Genomic DNA, 20,098 nt, shown 5'->3' with positions numbered 1-20,098 from the left:
CGACATGGACTCTGCCCTAATAACCTTCGCAATCTCAGCGAATCTTGCCGTTGGACTGCCAAACCTCCAACCTTCGACCTCTTCCGTCGAATGCCAGTCTATCCTTATTCTATCCCCTTTAAGGCTTAGACCTAATGCTAATGCTACATCCTTAACCTCAAAGGGGACTACGATGCCGCCTACTCTAAATGCCCTGGACTTGGGTATCCAGGATCGCACGAGGGTGGTCAAAATTGCCTTGTGCAATTTTACACCTTCTAGGTTAAGCAAGCCTCCAAATGGGCTTCTACTTAGGATATCAGTATGTACATTCCTCAACTGCAGGGACTGGAAGAAGTCGTAAAACTTGGAGGGGCAGCATCTTGACGTAACATAAGACGGCTGGAAAATAAAGCATTATTAGATATATAGCACATTACCAGAAATACAACACTTAAAAGAATAACAGGAGGCATTACCATGATTTCACGAGATGATTACTATATGCAAAAGATGAATATGAATCCAAATAATCAGATGTGGACCTGTTCAAACACAATGTGAGGAAACAAATTAACAAATATCCATTTAATTTCTTAGAAGCCTATTAGGGTGTTGAGCAAATCTCTAAGGAGAATTAAACCCCTAATTTATCTATTAAACCACTGTTAACATGAAAAATTAGGGGTTTAAACACCTGATTGCTCGCAAACTCAAACCCAATATACCACTGAAATGTCTATTCTATTTTTTAATAGCCTAGTAGGGTGCTGACCAAATCACTACGGAGAATAAACCCCTAATTTATCAATTAAATCACTGTTAACATAAAAAAGTAAGGGTTTAAACAACTGATTTGTAACAAATTCAGCCCCTATAGAGCAATGACATGTCCATTCATTTTATTACAAGCCTATTAGGGTGTTGAGCAAATCACTATGGAGAATAAACGCGTCATTTCTCAATTAAACCACTAATTTCTCCTAAATTAGGTTTTTAAACCACCAATAGTTAGTTCAAACACCTTATTTATCAATTAAACGACTGATTTTTCACAAATTAGGTGTTTCAACAAATAATTTCTCAGAAATTAGGAGTTTAAACCACCGATTTCTCAGAAATTAGGTGTTTAAACCACTGCTTTCTAACAAATTAGGGGATTATAACCATCAATAGTTACTTCAAATCCCTCATTTATCAATTAAATCACTGAGATTGGTTTAAACCACTGATTTTTCATAACCCTAACTGAGAAAACGACTAAATCACTGACTTATCAAAACCCTAAATGACAAAACCACATAGAGACTGAAAGGGAGAGAGTGACAGTGAGAGAAATGGGTTACCAACCTGTGAGATTTGCCGCTGAGATTTCCCGCTGAGATTTCCCGCTGAGATTTGCCGCTCAGATTTACCTAGAGAGAGATACAGAGAGGCCGAGAGATAGAGAGAGAGAGAGAGAGAGAGAGAGAGAGAGAGAGAGAGAGAGAGAGACGGAGAGATGGAGAGACTTGCCGGAATTTCTCCGCCGACGCTCGTATTTGCAGCGAGAGAGAGAGAGAGAGAGAGAGAGAGAGAGAGAGAGAGAGTAAACAGTGGAAAGTAAAAAGTAAAAAAAAAAATCAAGAGAGTAAAAACAGAGGGAGAGAAATAGAGTAAAGTTAAAACCGTGTTTTTTAACTAAGGGTATTTCCGTCCCATGGTCATCCAAACCAGTCAACATCACTTCTGTTTGGTGATTTAGAAAACAGCCCTTTTGAAATGTCATTCTCAGTAGAAACCGCTTCTATTTGGTCATTTTCCCTATAAATAATGCAAGGCAATAGTTAACTTGGGTTGTGGACAAAACTAAACGATTGGGGGGTTACTTATTTTATTGAGGTTTTACTTTTAGGTGGTGAGGAAAAAAAATAAAAAAAATCGAATCTTTCTAAAAAATAAACAAGGAAAATATTGTAAAGAGAATCACACTATGGCATGATTTTTTTTCTTTCTGGTTATTCTTGGCAAGTGATGTACGGGGGAATGGAGTTATTCCTTTTTTTAGTCTAGGCATGGACAGATGGGAATAAAAAAGGGAGGAGGTTTTCTCTCGCCAGGGGTGAAAAAAAAAAGAAAAAAAGAAAGGAAGAAGCAACAGAGTATCGGCTGTTCTGTTCTTCCCTATCCCCTCACTCTGTTTTCATTGCCCTCTCCCCATCACTCGATTTTCTTTCTCTTCCCCCCATCACACTCTCTGTGTCTCTCGAACTCTCTCCATCCCCCATCACACTCTCTGTTACTTTTTCTTCTCCCTCTCTTGATACCTCTCACACAGCCGAGGCTCTGTTTTCTTTGTTTTCTCAAGAGTAGCAGTTCTAAAAGAAAAAAGAGAGAAAAAGCTCTAGATCTGGGCAAAGGTGGAGCGGCTCCACAACCTCAAGCATTCTCGGATTTTTCTAAATCCCTCTCACCCTCTCTCTCTATATCACTCTCTATATCACCCTCTCTCTATATCCCTCTCTATCACTTTCTGTCTATCTTTCACGCTCTCTGTCTCACACTCTCACTCCCTTTCTATCTCAATCTTTCTCATTCTCAGTCATTCCTCACCCTCTCCATCTCTCTCCCTACCTCTACACAGTGGTGAAAATTAAAAAAACAAAAAACAAAGAAAGAAAGGGAAGAAAGGACGTACGATCGAGCGCCGGCGAGATTTTTCAGAATTTTCGGCTTTTGGATTCGGCGAGGATCTCCATCACAGGTAGGTGCACTATTCTCAGATTTTTCCAGGATTATTTGGTATTCTTTATATATTTTTGCATGGTTTTTAGCATTTAATTGAATTTAATTCGATATTATATGTGTGTGCTCAAAATCATGATCTACATGAGTGTTTCAATTCCGATTAGTCCCGAAATTTAATACACTGATCTATTTAAATAGACTAAAATAACCATCGGATCGGATCAGACATTGAATCAAAGGATTTTGAAAATTTGAGTGAAGAGTGGAATTTTATTTAAAATAATGGCTGAGAAATTACAAAATTTGAAAAAATAGCTATCTCGGGATGATTTATCTTATGGAATTTCAAATTTTTCTTGTGTTCATCACATCAGAACAGGATTAAAGGACATTTTCCGGAGTCGTAATTTTCTCAAAAATCATATTTTAAAAATAGAAAACTCTTCGAAAACATCTTTTTGATGAAGAAAAATAAAATATATACTAAATAGATTCTAAAATTAATGCAATTTAGTGGGAAAATAATATGGTACTGATATATTCAACCATGAATTTTTAAAAAAATTTCGATTCTGTTTGGTATATTATTTGATGCTTTCTTTGAAAATTATCAGATTCTGTGAGAATTTTTACTGACATCAGATCACCATTAAAATTCTCAAAATTTTTACAGTAGTCTTATATTCCATATTTCTTGCTTCTGTAAAATTTTAAATTGATTTGGATCTTTTTTCTTAAGGGATGTAGTGTAAATTTATAATCTGGTCTTAAAATTGAAAAATCCGAAATTAGTAGTAAATAGTCTCTAAAATTTATGAACATCTCACAGCATGCTATGTTTACTTATATCTTATTACTTTAGAAATTTCAAATAATTTAGATTTCTATTTCTAGTAGTTTCTGTGTTATTTTTGCTATCTGGTCTCATTATTGTTAAATCAAAATTAAATAGGAGCTTAATGTAAAAATCTGCAAAACTCTTCCAGTAAGCTACATACATTTCCATCTTGTTTCTGTAGAAATTTCAATTCATTTCGAATTCTTTTGCAATAACTTCACTTGTAAAATCGCTCATATGGTTTAAAATTGATAAAATCCATTGAAAAATTGAAATTAATTAAAAATCATCATAAAGTTTCTAAAGAACCTTGAATTTTTGTCACATGTTCACTCCTTAATCCATTGAAACAGAAATCTTAGGATCTTTAGATTTCCCTGGTAAAATGGCCAGTGCACCCATAATCGTATCTCAATTGCAACCGATCTTTGACAATTTGAATATTTAAGCTATAGCATGTTATTAGCTCCGAGGTTACTGTCCACGGAAATCCTGAGATATGCCACGCAATAAGGTGCTATAACCTAAGTATTAAATTGCACAAGGAAAGAGCGCACGATTCCCTTCCTTAGATGCCATTTGAGGCCGAAATTGGTGAACCCTAGAACCTTTGGTATTCCTTAAATGTCCAGAAATCAAAAATCCTTGAAATCTGAAATTAATTAACTTCAAGAACTTGAATCGATTTCTCTCGAGTCTTTCGGAACCATTGGATTATGGTTTCCGATATAAGAACCATTAGAGCCCAACTTAGGAACACTTATGTCAGGTCGTGTCTTGGGTTTTAGGGAGTCTTAGGTTTTAGGGAGTCCTAGAATTAGGAGTCCAGCCTCATCACGGACGTTTGCTATGGATAGCAACCGTGCCATAGATCTAGTTGCACTAGTCACCCAATCTTTCCCTAGGACAAGCCTAGTTACCTAGGATGTAGTTTAACCTGCATTAGTCTAAGGAACAACTTGCACTTAGATAGGATCATATAGCATCTTAGATGAAATCCTAGGATAATAAAATCTTCAACCTGAATTAAATAACTTCTCTTAAAACTGTTGAAACAGTCAATCCAGTCTAGATCGGTGTCTTAGTTGAGTTAGGCATAAGTAGTTTAGCTTAGGTGCACCGAACTACGTCGACTCTGATCCCAGTGAGGCTTGGGTAGGCAGCTTGGATGTCTGATGGCATACCAACCACGAGTCGGCTCCACAACAAATTGTGGGGTTTTGTATATTAATTTTCTTGTAAATGCTTAATTAAATCACTTAGGATTTTCCATGAAATTAGAATTTTAGGAGAACTTTCACTTAGATTGAATTCAAACAAATAAAGAAATCAAGATACACACTTAGGATCTACATTGAAATTAGATTTTAGGATGCATGTCACTTAGTTCACACATTAACAGAGAGTTGAATGAGCCATTTAAAATAAATTTTAAAGAGTTAGCTTTTGGAATCGAAGACCGATTATCGGGCAGGAATGGTGCATGTGGTGGATAACTCCCCATACCTTCCATTCTTGTAACCAGGTAGCGAGTCTAGATTTCTGGTTAATTTCGGGTCCTAGATCCCACATCTAGGTGGCGACTCTGTCAGTCTCTTTTGTGTGGAATTCGGATTGCCTTAGTGATCCCAAGTTCACATAAAAGATGAATTAAAATCAATAATTAAAATGCACACGCCAATCGCGTGGGTACGAGAGACCAAGAGAGAGCGTGGCGGCTCGTGCCCCACCCCTCCTGCGGGATCGGGTCTCACAGTTTGGCGACTCTGCTAGGGATCACCTAACTTCATCAAAACTTCAAAGGATAACTCATTTGAATTTAATTTAACTGGCTCATAAAAACTCTATCTCTTATATACTTGTTAGATTAGTTTGTATGTTTTATTTTCTCATCATATTTTACTCGAACTTAATCTAACAAAACCTGAAGGCATAGATTGCGCGAACTTATTGCACACACTTACATCACTTGCATCTAAACCCTTGCATCTCACATGCACACACGCCCTATTTTAGGAACCCGGAGTGTTATCTAGCATGGTTGACTGGGATTTCATCACCTGGTGCCTCTGTGCTAGAGAAGCATTCCACCCTTAACCTAGCACCTTATGGTGCGTAAACGGATCTCTTGTTCACGTACTGATACGCCGGACACTGGTACAGTATATCGAACATGGATTCGCGCTAAGGGAACTCTTGGCCTTACCCCTAGATTAACCCACACATGCATGTAGTATACGAACACATGTGCATCACGTGTGTGAGCCTAGCTTAGGATATCCTACCCATTTGTGTCTAGATTACGCCGTAGTCCATCTTCCAATGGCTACGATCGGTCCTTAGGTACACAAACAAAGTCATGAGTCGAGATCCTCTCTCCACTCTGCTAGATTAGGATTAGGGTTTGATGCCTTCAGGTAACACTGTTAAAATGTACGAAGATCAAAAAGCTTTCCCTTTGGGGTTAGGATATAAATCCCATCATTTCCGAAGATCTCATAGGATTAGTCATTCATGATCTATCCGTTAAAAGCAATCTTATGCTATCTCATCTCATCTTTTGATCGTACACCTTTCAATCTTCTATCATGTGATTCGATCATGTATTCATACTTTCTTTTACTGGCAGGAACTTATCCCAATCTCGTGTTCATATAACCCTGATCATTGTATCCTTCCTCTTGGCTCACAGGCACCATGTCTACTCGTACAATTCTTGATTGGATCCGTGGTACATTAAGAGAATCTCACATCTATGCCATAAGTGAGCAAGAGAAAAATCTCTTCGGCTATATGGCGACCATTAAGCTCGATTGGGGATTACTTTATGCTGCATCAGAATGTTGGGATCCCGATCATCATGTCTTCCGTTTTGGCAACCAAGAGATGTGTCCCACCTTTGAAGAATGGTGTGCCTTATTGGAATATCCTGTGGATGGCCCTCTAGTGAAGCCATCCTGTGTTCTAGATTATCGTCCTTTGTTCCTTCGCTTGATGAATAATCCAGATGAATCCATGAACTCTTTCATGAAAGGCCAAGAAGTGTCCATGCAACAACTGATTGACATTTACCCTCCTGTTGGACACATTGGTGCTGTTGATATTCAGAAAGCCCGACGTCGTGCTCTGAGATTCTGCTCCTTTGCTAGGTTCCTCACTGTCCAGCCTTCTCGCTTTGCGTCAGCTCTTCTCTTGGACCTCGTTGATCAAATGGATCGTGGCGCCAATCCAATTCCTACTATGCTTGCAGAAACCTTCAATGGATTGGATGATATGGCTCGTCTTCGTGCCAGCTCAGGTCCAGGTTCTTATGTTCGCTTTTTCATTGGTTCTTTCTGAGGATGTCCTGCATTACTTCAGGTGTGGTTATGCCACAAGCTAAAAATTGCAGCTCTTGTCCATTTTAATCATACGTTACACACCTTCAGTGAATGGCGTCATGATGTTTCTTTCGATCATAAAAGCGATTAGGTTGAATGGTTAAATTCTCGCCAACAAGATCAGATTTATTGGCAAATTTCTGGAATCCAAGAAGCCGTCTTCAACACTGGAGAAGCTAACTACGTTCGTCTTCTTGGTCTCAAAAAGACTTCCTTCTATGTTCCTGCCAGGATTCAGCGTCAGTATGGGAGGGGGCAATCCATTGTGCCTCCCCTTCGTCATTTCTATCCGCCTGAGGATCTCAAGCCCAAGATTGTCAAAGCCGTTTCATCTGCTTAGGATGTCAGAATCATCAAACCTTTAAAGGAGTCAGCTGAGGAAAATTGTCGTCCAAAGAAGAAATCTAGAAAGAATGCTTAGTTCCATGTTTAATCTTATCCGTTTATCTTTGAAAGAGTGAACCATGTACTCAAGCTTTAACGATTAATCAATAAAGTCCATCTTTCTCTTTCATTATCTTCGTCTATGTGTGTATCATCGTCTGTTTTCTCTGTGATCTTAAAATATGTTTTTCAAATATTTCAGGGCAGTAAACACCATAGTTAACCCTACTACTCCTTGGATTCGGATCTCTTCACGATTGGAGAGGAAATCTGTATCCCCGCCATCCTCTCTGAGAACCCCAGCATCTCCTTCTTTCTCATCCTCACCAATGGCAGACAACCAAGATGGCCTTCCACCCGCTGCTATTACCGATACTCTTACTCTGATCCTCCAGCAGCTTCAAGAACTCAAAGAAGAGAACCGAGTTATCAAGGCTCAGCTTTCTGAGAAGTTGGGACCGTCGTTGTCCAAAGATAAAGGGCCCATGCACCAAGCAGCTACTTCAGCAGCACCTGCCCAACCAGTGTTCATCACTATCCCTGATAAAGCCGAAGAAGATTTGAAAAAAGAGCAGTACAGCGAGGATCGCAATAGGCCTTCTCAGTCCGTGGTTGATAAGACAGTTATGGAGAAATTAGAAAGTCTTGCCAGGAAAGTTCAAGACATCCAGATTCAAGACCAGGGTGGTTTCAATCCCAGTGACCTTACATTGTTCCCCGAAATCCGCCTTCCTGCTAATTTTTAAATGCCAGATTTCGACAAATATGATGGTGTGGGTTGTCCAATCACACATTTGCAGATGTTTACCATCATGTGTCAGCCTCAAGGCTTATCTCCTGAGCAAATGGCTCAATTGTTCCCGGTTTCCCTAACCAAGGTTGCTAGAAGGTGGTTCATGGTCCTAGACAAGACTCGTTATAGGACGTGGAAGGATATCGGTGAGCAATTCATCAGGCAGTTCAAATATGATGATGGGACAGAAATCACTAGAAAGGATTTAGAGAGAACCAAGCAAGACTCGAGGGAATCCTTTCTAATTTTTGTCAAAAGATGGAGGAGATTAGCAGCTCAGATGATGGAGCGCCCTTCTGAGGAAGAGCAGGTCCAGATAATCATGAAAAATATTTCCCCCCAACTCCAGTATCACATGTCATTGCAATATTATCCAGACTTCAAGCACTTCATTGTGGCAAGCACCCAGATAGAGGAGGCTATGGCTCAAGGTGTATTCAACCGTAGCAACCCAAACCCCAGAGATTTCAAAAAGTCCCCTCCAGCCCAAGTCAGTAGTATCTCTCGTTCCAGTGCTCAGTCCTCTAAGTCCCAAGAACCTTTAATAATGGACTATGCTCTACCCATGACCGCACCTCGGCAACAAACCCGGGTAGAATTTACCCCTCTTCCCATTCCATCTTCAGAGGTGCTTAAGCAGTGTCTCGCTTCAGGTCGCATAACCCTACCTGCCATCCGGCCTCCCCCCAATCCTCTACCTGCAAATTGGCGAGCTAACCTACACTGTGAGTATCACAAAGGTCCTGGTCATCTTACTGACAACTGCATTGCTTTGAAATTTAGAATCCAGAAACTCATTGATGAGAAAGTCATTGCATTCCAGCCAAGACCCAATGTTACCCAAAACCCGCTACCTGGTCATGCTAATCCTCCTGCTGCCGTTAATGCCATGACCATAGGAGATTCTGAGTTTGACCCTCTCACCCTTATATGTGCCTTAGAACCCATTTCTGAACCCCAAATCATCTTCTGTGATGAGTCATACCTAAGAGAGTCGATACCTCCCTTGGTGATCACCTATAAGCCACAAGTCCCTCAAGTTATTACTTATGATGAGCCAGAATTGGATGAAGTCAGACATGTTACAAGGGGTGGAAGAATTTTCAAACCTGCTGAATTGAGAGTCGAAAATACAGGGGCATTAGCTCGAGGAGAGGAGCCGCAATATGTGAAAGACCCAGATGATGAAGTTGTACAGCAACTGAAGAAAACTCAGGCCGTTATATCTGTTTGGGGATTGTTGATAGCATCAAAGAAACACAGAGAAGCCGTGTTAAAAGAATTGAATACCACACAGGTATCCTCAAAAATATCTCCAGAGCAACTAGCTGAAGTTGTTGCTCTAACCCAGGCCACCAGAGTCATTAGTTTCTCAGATCAGGGGCTGCCTCCTCAAGGTCGGAATCATGCTAGAGCTCTTCATGTCACTATTGTCTGTGAAGGCAAGAAAGTACCATCTGTGTTAGTGGATAACGGATCTGCGTTGAATGTGTGTCCGTTGAGAACTACCGTTACCTTGGGTTTCGGTCCCACTAATTTTGCCGAATCAACCCTTGGAATCCTCGCATATGACAACACCCGCAGAAATGTGGTCGGGGTCCTCACCATCAAGATCGTTATAGGCGGTCAAGAATTTGAGGTTGAGTTTCAGGTTATTGATATCAAAGCCTCGTTTAATATGCTTCTGGGACGTCCCTGGTTGCATAAGGAAGGCGCTGTTGCTTCAACCCTCCACCAAAAATTGAAGTTCATCAAAGATGGGAAGTTGTTCACTGTCAGAGGTGATGAAGAGCCAGAAATAGGACAGATAACAGGAGAAACTCTGATCCTTCCAGTTGCAAAAGCAGAAGACTACAACTTGAATGGTTTCGCATTCGACGTTGCTGCTATTTCCTATGAAGAGGCCTCTCGGGAGGAGTTGTGTTTACCTTTTGCTATCAGTCCTGTGGTTGCCAAAATAATGAGAAAAATGAATTACTTTCCTGGTATGAATTTGGGCTGTGATCCAAGCAAGGCATCTCACTGGCGCTCAATCAAAGCAAACCATGGAATTTTCGGTCTTGGATATTGTGGACCCCGATCCGGAGAGGACGAGTGCGGCGAGGGACGCGAGGTCCCCACAGCAATCCTCTAAGATCTCCACAATGTGAAGGAGAGCTCTGCCAAGGAACTCTCGAAACGGATGCCACCCTCACAGCATAGCACGAGTGGCGATACAAAACGAATGAGATACATCCTGATCAGGAGCCAGGGCTCGAAACCGAGATGTACCTAAAAAGAACTCAGAGTCGCCATCCATGGATAGGCCATGGAACCCTAAAATCAAATCCTCTGTGCAATGGATAACCAGAAATATATATGGGTTCGTGCCTGGTTACGAATGGGGAAGGTCTGAGAGCACCCCCAATTCGCCCTAGTGCAAGCACTTGGTCTCTTATGCCATTTTCATTAACTCCAAAGAAGTTTGGGTAAAAATCATATGAAATGGGAACAATCCTCAGGAATCGTCTACCTAAGCATGCATTTCCTGAGAATGAAGAAATAAACACATAAAATGAAAATGTGTCACCTAAGCAAAGCTAGGTTATGAGTGACATGCCTAATGGGTGTCTAAGTTTCTGGTGGACACGCACATGCAAGCTACAACCAAAGGTATAGTATCAGTACAAGAAAGTAAGAAAACATATCAAAACATGAGACACAAATCTATGCTATGTATGACGGGACAAGACAAGTCCTAACTCTAATGCAGGACTGGACTCGGACCAGAATGGCCATCCATCCTAGCTGCGCTACGTATCCCGGCCTCGGGAAGAATCGGAGCCCACGTAGTTCGATGCCCTATTCAAAATTATGATGCCTAAGACACCTAGACCTCTATCCTAGACTCGATCTAAAAGACCGGACTAGTTATTAAAGCTTCTTGAACTATTATTTAAATTCCAATGAATGGTGGATTTTAGGACATCCTATATGCCCTAACTAAATGCAGATTGATTAGCCTTAAGCTAATGCAGGTGGTTCCTACAATCCTATGTGTAACTAGGCCGTGCAACCTAATGAAAACCACGGGATGACTATATGCCTAGTCTAGCCATCGGTTCGACTAAATGTCTAACCGATCGACTCGAGGCCTCCTAACTCTAGGGACACTCACACGACAGGACATACCATATCAATACAAATCAAGACAAACTCCTAACTCTAGAACACAACCTAAACAGCTAGGACATACTCCTAACTCTAGAGGAAGATCTTTTTGAAAATGGTTTGAATATTTTTGTAACTTTGAAAGATTTAAAATTTTTATTTTTAAAGGTTTGGCTGGACTTGGGATGTGGATCCCAAGCTGCACTACGTACCTCGTGGAAGAGGATCAAGCCAACGTAGTTCGGAACGAACTCTTTACCTATCAAACACTTACGGCAAATCAACTATGCTCTAATAATACTATTATAAGAGCAAATGAGTCAAAGACTCTCTAATGACAGTAACTGGAGAATAAATGAGTCAAAGACTCTCTAATAAAAGCGACTAAAGGATAAACGAGTCAAAGACTCTCTAATAAGAGCAACTGATAACACTGAAATGAGATAACGAAGTCAAAGACTCTCTAATAATACTGCAAATAAAACAGATGAGTCAAAGACTCTCTAAAAACGGAAACACGAGTCAAAGACTCCAATGACACCAACTAAAAGATAAATGAGTCAAAGACTCTCTAAAGGAAAAGAAACACGAGTCAAAGACTCCACTAACATTAACTAAAGGATTAATGAGTAAAGACTCTCTAAAAGAGATGAAAAACACGAGTCAAAGACTCCACTAACACCAACTAAAGGATATATGAGTCAAAGACTCTCTAAAGGAAAAGAAATACGAGTCAAAGACTCCACTAACACCAACTAAAGGATAAATGAGTCAAAGACTCTCTAAAAGAGATGAAAATACGAGTCAAAGACTCCACTAACACCAACTAAAGGATATATGAGTCAAAGACTCTCTAAAGGAAAAGAAATACGAGTCAAAGACTCCACTAACACCAAGTAAAGGATAAATGAGTTAAAGACTCTCTAAAAGAGATGAAAATACGAGTCAAAGACTCCACTAACACCAACTAAAGGATATATGAGTCAAAGACTCTCTAAAGGAAAAGAAACACGAGTCAAAGACTCTACTAACACCAACTAACGGCTAAACGAGTCAAAGACTCTCTAAAGGAAAAGAAACATGAGTCAAAGACTCTACTAACACCAACTAAAGGATAAATGAGTCAAAGACTCTCTAAAAGAGGTGAAAACACGAGTCAAAGACTCTACTAACACCAACTAAAGGATATACGAGTCAAAGACTCTCTAAAGGAAAAGAAACACGAGTCAAAGACTCCACTAACACCAACTAAAGGATAAATGAGTCAAAGACTCTCTAAAAGAGATGAAAACACGAGTCAAATCAGATAATATAAGATTGAAAATCTGTGATCAAGATGAAATGAGATAGCATAAGATTGCTTTCAACGGATGGATCATGAATGACTAATCATATGAGATCTTTGGAAATGAATGGGATTTACATCCTAACCCCAAAGGAAAAGTTTTTTAATCTTCACACATTTTATCAGTGTTACCTGAAGGCATCAACCCTAACCCTAATCTAGCGGAGTGGAGAAAGGATCTCGACTCATGACTTTGTTTGTGTACCTAGGACCGATCGTAGCCATTGGAAGATGGACTACGGCCTAATCTAGACATAAATGGGTAGGATATCCTAAACTAGGCTCACACACGTGATGCACATGTGTTCGTATACTACATGCATGTGTGGGTTAATCTAGGGGTAAGGCCAAGAGTTCCCTTAGCGCGAATCCATGTTCGATATACTGTACCAGTGTCCGGCGTATCAGTACGTGAACAAGAGATCCGTTTACGTACCATAAAGGTACTAGGCTAAGGGTGGAATGCTTCTCTAGCACAGAGGCACCAGGTGATGAAATCCCAGTCAACCATGCTAGATAACACTCCGGGTTCCTAAAATAGGACGTGTGTGCATGTGAGATGCAGGGGTTTAGATGCAAGTGATGTAAGTGTGTGCAATAAGTTCGCGCAATCTATGATACCTTCAGGTTTTGTTAGATTAAGTTTGAGTAAATGTGATGAGAAAATAAAACATACAAACTAATCACAGCATCAGGATTTTACAAAGGAAATCAGTGATTCCTAAGGTTTCTATTTTGATAATTTAATGATTGAATATGTGATGGAATATTATGATCTGGAAATTTTTAAAACAATTTGATTTGAATTCAATTTACTCAAGGATTTTAAAAGGTTTCAATTCAGATTGTAGATTTACACATCAACATATAACAAATCTTTTCAGAACAAGATGAAATTTTTACAGTAACTTCTCCTTAATTATATAAGATTATAATAAAAATTTCATAGATTTTAAATGTGGTTTGCTATTAGTTTTTCAATGTTGAAAGTTTCTGTCCAGATTGTGAATTAACACAGTAACGTATAGCAAATCAATTCAAAACAATATGAAATTTCTATAGTATGTGTATTACAATAAGAAAGGATTACTGTAAAAGTTTCATAAATTTTAAAAATGATTTACTATTAATTTACGATTTTACAAATATCCATCCAGATTATGAATTAACAAAGAAACACATAGTAAATCAAATCCAAATCAGTTTAAACTTTATGAAAACATGTAATTCCAGTAGTAATTATCAAACAAATATTTTCAGAAGTTTTCATTGCAATTTACTATTTTTATCAGATTTAATACAGCATGCATGATTTTACGTACAAAATCATAAACAAATATCCAACAGCAACCAAAAATCTTGAAAAATTCACGGGAGATTAGATTAGATTTAATTTGCATCTCATCCAAATTTCACTTTTGAAAACATTATAGAGTTTTTGAAAATTGGTTTTTTCCAAAAATACCCCTAGAGTTAAATGAATTTTTAAACCCTTTAAATCAAATCAAGAATTCATAAAGAAATTCGTACTAATTCAAAATCTTACAATTATGTTATGTTTAAATTTTCATTGATTTTGGATCTATGTTGACATCTTCTTAAATTCAATCTTTAGAATTTTACCCCTTTGAGGGTAAAGTTCAAAAGGTCAAATTACGGTCAAAACGAAGTCAAAATTCTTCGAAATTCCAGATTTCTACACTTCTTAATGTTCAAAACACTCAGAGATTGAAAAAAACATATTTTGAATAACAATAAGAAAAAATAAAAATAAATCACAAATTCAATCCTAGCATGCTTCTAGTTTAAGATATATGAAAGAGGGTTTTGGAATACCAACCTTGCTAGCTCTCCTTGTCTCTAGGGTAAGTAATCCTCGGATATACGCTTTGTCTTACCCTTTCAATTAGCAAAGAAAACCCCCAAAAAAAAAAAAAAATGTTGCCGCCGATCCGTTCCGCCGTCTTTCACTTTCTCTTAGAGGGAAGGATTGGGAGGTGATTGGGAGAGATAATGGAAGAAGAATATAGGGAAAGGGATTGGAGGGAGTGATTGGAAGAGATAATGGAAGAGAAAAAGATAATGGAAGATAAATCTCTCCTTTTTCTCCTCCTTTTTATGGATGGGAAGGAAGATATATATAGGGAGAGAAAGAGAGAGAGAGAGATGTGTTGGTGGAGAGCTCATCATGTTGTCCCTCTTAGTGGAGAATCCATCATCATTCTTCTTAGTGGAGGGCCCATCATGTTTCTTAGTGGAGAATCCATCATCATTCTTCTTAGTGGAGGGCCCATCATGTTTCTTAGTGGAGAATCCATCATCATTCTTCTTAGTGGAGGGCCCATCATGTTTCTTAGTGGAGAATCCATCATTATTGTTCTTCATAAGAGGCCTCACAAGAGGCCCTACTGAGGCCCCACAATGTGGGCCCCACAACGCGGGCCCCACAATGTGGGCCCTCGGTTGATTCGAATTTTAAACAAATGTTCAATGCGGGCCCACCAAACGGGTCCAAATTCTCCCTCGCTTGGATTCTTATGAATAATCTCTCTCAACCTCTCACGGAAAAATGCGAAACATGGCGGAAATGATCGGATGGGGTTTCTCCCAAGCATAGCGAACTTGGGTCCGGTCAAAATGGGGTGTCTACAGATGCCCCTCTTTGGCAGAGCGTGTGTAACACGCGAATGGCAAAGCTGAACAGACGACACATTTTGACTGACCCGAAACCAAAACAAAGCAAATTTTTGGGTTTTCAGTTTTAAAACGATATTCACAAAGATAAAACTCTACTAACAATAGGGAGATAGTCTCTCACCGACTCTTAACTCGGCAACTAAGACATCTCAAAGAGATAGTCTCTCCCTAATACTCATGACTCGACTAATTAATAAAAAACGAACGAACGATTACAAAAACACAAACATTTTTTCTTTTTCTTTTTTTTTTATATATCAGGCTAAGCCAAAGTAAACATAACAATTGCTCCAAGAGCACCAACCAAAGAAACAAGTTAATCACTTCAATCACTCAAAGAGCTTCCATTTTCTTTTTTAATTTTTTAGAAACCACATTGCAATTTGTCCAAGACAAGTATAATTCGAAACACTCAAAGAGTTTTTTTTTTTTTTAGAAACCTGCAAAAATAGGCCAAAGACCAATGTATTGAAACTCGTCCAAAACAAGTTCAAAACCAAACACTCAAAGAGTTTTTCCTTTTTAGAAACCTGCAAAAATAGGCCAAAGACCAATGTATTGAAACTCGTCCAAAACAAGTTCAAAACCAAACACTCAAAGAGTTTTTTTTCTTTTTAGAAACCTGCAAAAATAGGCCAAAGACCAATGTATTGAAACTCGTCCAAAACAAGTTCAAAACCAAACACTCAAAGAGTTTTTTTTTTTTTTTTTTTTTTAAATCATGCCGATCAGTCAAAGACTCGACCAATTATTAGGGTAATCGAATATTCAAGCTAAACTCAAACTTCTAATACCCGAGGCGAGACTAAGTCTCAAGCCCAGCGATAGTTATACAGATCATTGCTGAAAATAAATCTGTGTAACTATCCGAGTAACTCTGACTCCTCTCTTTCAAGGTAGCGAATCACTCCGGATCATGCGGTTCTGCTAAACAGTTCCACGTAAATCCAAATTCGTAGGTCCTGCTAAACAGTCCCCTACAAACCTCTTCGCAGATACACATGACTCCTAACACGTTAGGAAGCTGCACATTGCGGGACGATGATTAGGTAAGTCACCACTTGACATTACACTACTAATCATCTGGGTACTAAGTACCAGAGGCGAGACTAAGTCTCAAGCCTAGCGATAGTTATACAGATCATTACTAAAAATAAATCTGTTTAACTATCCGAGTAACTCTGACTCCTCTCTTTCAAGGTAGCGAATCACTCTGGATCACGCGGTTCTGCTAAACAGTTCCACATAAACCCAAATTCGTAGGTCCTGCTAAACAGTCCCCTACAAACCTCTTCGCAGATACACATGACTCCTAACTCGTTAAGAAGCTGCACATTGCGGAACGATGATTAGGTAAGTCACTACTTGACATTACACTACTAATCATCGGGGTACTAAATACCCGGGAGAAGGAAGAAAAGACCAATCCGTGTAACACAGGATCGGAAATATTTTCCTTATTAAAACATTTCAAAAAGACCAAACCGTGTAACACAGGTTCGATAATTTCCATCTCTACTAAAATCTTTCAAAAGGACCAAACCGTGTAACACAGGTTCGGTAATTTCTATCTCTGTTAAAAACTTTCAAAACGACCAAACTGTGTAACACAGGTTCGGTAATTTCAAACTCTGTTAAAATCTTTCAAAAAGACCAAACCGCGTAACACAAGTTCGGTAATTTCAAACTCTGTTAAAATCTTTCAAAAGGAATGAAGAATTTACCATCTTTGATCAATTTCACTAATGGGCCAGTCATCTCTTACCAAGAATAACTAGGAGCGCATGATCTTTGCTGAAAGCAAAACTCAAATAGATTGATGAGATTTTCAGGTGCTGACTCTCTTTAACAGGTGAGAAGCATTCTGATGAGGTTTGAAGGATGCAGGAGTAGATTTTATACTCCGCTGGGAATTAAAGTTTCTGAAACTGACTCCAAAAGAAACAATTGGATCAAGGAATTCAACTCAAAGAGTATGTTCAAGCTTCTCTGGTTTCTATTTGCTAAGAATAGATATCCCAGTTATCATTGTGTAATATCTTTTATGACGCAAGTCATAAAAGATGCCCCTAGTATGATGTGCTTCCATGACAAAGTCTTAAGAAGGCAGAACCAAGGTAAGTAGAAAAAATTTGAGTTTGCATGGGTTCTTTCTTTGGTATAGTGGTAAAACCAACTCTACAAAGGCTGAACGTAAGAATTCTTCATTTTGCTCAGTGTTTGAGGCTTTGATGTTTCAGGCAGGTCAGAATAAAAAATCTCTTGCCCTTCTTTGATTCTTAAACCAGGATCTACTTTGAATTTTCTTTTCACTTTGGAAGGTATACACACATTCTCTCCAGTGCCAAACACTTTTGATTCTAAAAGAAAACAATGATAAACAAGGAACAGACTCCTGAAGACTCTTTCAAAGAAGACTTACAATATTCAAATGATTTGACTAAATTTTGATTCACTCTTAAATCAAATGTATCATTTTTTAATGGTAAGGTCAGCCACTCTCAGAGTAGTCTAAAAAACTATGTCAAGATGGCCTAATTTCCTCCATCGGGATCTCCGTCATGGTTATTACCCCTTTCGGATTGCTCGGTCTTAATGCCCCTAGTTTAAAAAGGTGTCAAAATAAGTCTCGCTGACACTACTCGGATTCCAGGATTCTGCCCTGTGCAGAGGTGGCTTCTCCGTCTCCCTGATTTCTCTCTTCAAAAGAAGTCATAACTTTTGATTTCCAAGCTTTCAGTCTGAAAGACCACTTATCTCAACTTTTGCTTGTACTCAAACTTGGGAATTCTACGTAACTGAGGAACTCCTTCTGCTTCTATTCAACTCAACTGTTCATGGGAAGTCTTTGCCCTTGACTGGATTACCTCTTCAAGTTTTCAATCCAGCAGACCACTACCCTGACTTTTTGCATAAGCTAACTCTTTTGGCTGTTAACTTAGCAAATGTATATCTCTAGGCCGCCCTTTCGGGTTTTCAACCTAGTGGGTCTTCAGACTCTCATTCTTTTCTTTCTGTTTTTCTTTTCATTCGCCTCGAACCTTTGCTTGTTTCACCAAAAGGACTTTCTAGGTGGGCTTGGGTTCGAAAGGGTTGAATACCTAAGGTTCTAAAGATTTGAACCGAATCTGGTCTAGCCAGACTACCTACATACCCCAAAGATGGAGGATCAGATCCGCGTAGTTCGCTTTGGGATTTTTCAAAGAATGGTTTAGCATTTAGCTTCAAAATTTTCAAAGGGGATTTTATCCCAAGGTTTGACCGAACTTGAATTAATCAAGTTGCCTACGTACCCCTGAAGAGGTGGGGATCAGGTCCGACGTAGTTCGGGTGCATAAATGCCCCGGGTTTATAATGTGTTTGAAAATAAGTTGTTTTAATTTTGCTTTTGGCCCAAAGGGTTTACAAATGGATTTTAAAACATTAGGATTTTGGCTATAAAAGCTCAAACGATCAAGGATGGCCTCCTGATGTATTTGATGTACAAGCCCTTTTGTTTAAGGTTCAAAGCCTTTGAAATTTTTTTTTTTTGAGGAGTCTGGTGGTTTTCTGGCAAAACTTCAACCACTGTGCTCCACTCCCGTCTCAAAGATCTTGAATTTATGCTCAAGATTCCACAACTCTGTCTGAAAATCTTCTCTCAATATCTCATCAGCTCCACAGGATGCCTGACGCTTATCTCTTTAAAATTTTATTCCTCAACTGGATGTCTAAAGCAGATGAAGTCTTGCTTTGATCAACGACAGGGCATTCCCCTGGTTTATCCTTATAGGATCAAGCAAAACTACCTCAAACCCCTCTAAACAGGTTTATCAATTCTTTGCGCTCCTTAGGAGATAAAGTTTTTCCAATCCATCCATCCCGAGTTTCGGATTTCGATACCACTATCAATGGATTTGATTTCTTCTTTAAGTGGCTATGCTCGACGCTCTTCCTCTCGTTCGACCATCTTTCAGATCTCGAGGTGAATTTCGTCTGCATTCTCATCCGAGAAGGGGGTCTTTAGTTGTTTAAACATTAGATCTAAGAGTGAATCATAGAGTATCAAAGATACGAAATCAACAATTTTATTGAATTCAGGACTGTAAGTACATTGATGATTTTTGACACACCTCAATGGGCTCTTCAACAGTTCTGATAGAAAACAGAATACTGACTCTGTATAAGAAAGATTGACAGACATGACTTCATTTTTTTTTTTTTTAACATCTACGTAACTGAACTTTTTCAACTTAGAGAGAAGAAAGTTGATGTACACTCAATGAAAGACAAATCTAAAGATACATGACACTTCTTCAAAGGTAGTGAACTGACACTGAAAGCTTATAGGTGATACACCTTTCCTCATGATAATGATAACTATAAAGTTCAATCCCGGAGTAGAAATCACAGAAAAGGCAACTCCACAAGGTCTAGGTTAAATGGGGCAACAAAAGGCTTATGTTGACAATGTGGGTAAAACAATAGACTGCCTGGATCAAGTATGATTAGAAATAGTCAGTCTTTAGAAAAAATGGTCTTTCGCTAAACATAGACTCTTGACTTGGAAGCACACACACTAGATCAATAGTCATGGGATAAAGATTCTGAACAAACAGAGAAAAGAGTAATCTTGAAATACACCAAAGGGTATTTTATTCTAAAAATCAAAGAAATATTGTCTATGAAGGTCAAAGCGAAATAGACAGTGATATTATGACCTACATCAACAGGGTTTCAATGAATTCTCAATCCACACCTTGAAGTCTCATTTGAGTATAACTGCTCTTCTTTTTGGGAATGAAAGAGTCAGGAACGATAAACAT

The sequence above is a fragment of the Tasmannia lanceolata genome, unplaced genomic scaffold (assembly GCF_043159265.1).
Source record: "Tasmannia lanceolata isolate RefF3 unplaced genomic scaffold, GAP_Taslan_0.1 ptg000018l, whole genome shotgun sequence".
In the NCBI taxonomy this organism is placed as follows: Eukaryota; Viridiplantae; Streptophyta; class Magnoliopsida; order Canellales; family Winteraceae; genus Tasmannia; species Tasmannia lanceolata.
The sequence above is the reverse complement of the archived record's forward strand: the minus strand, read 5'-3'. Positions refer to the sequence as shown.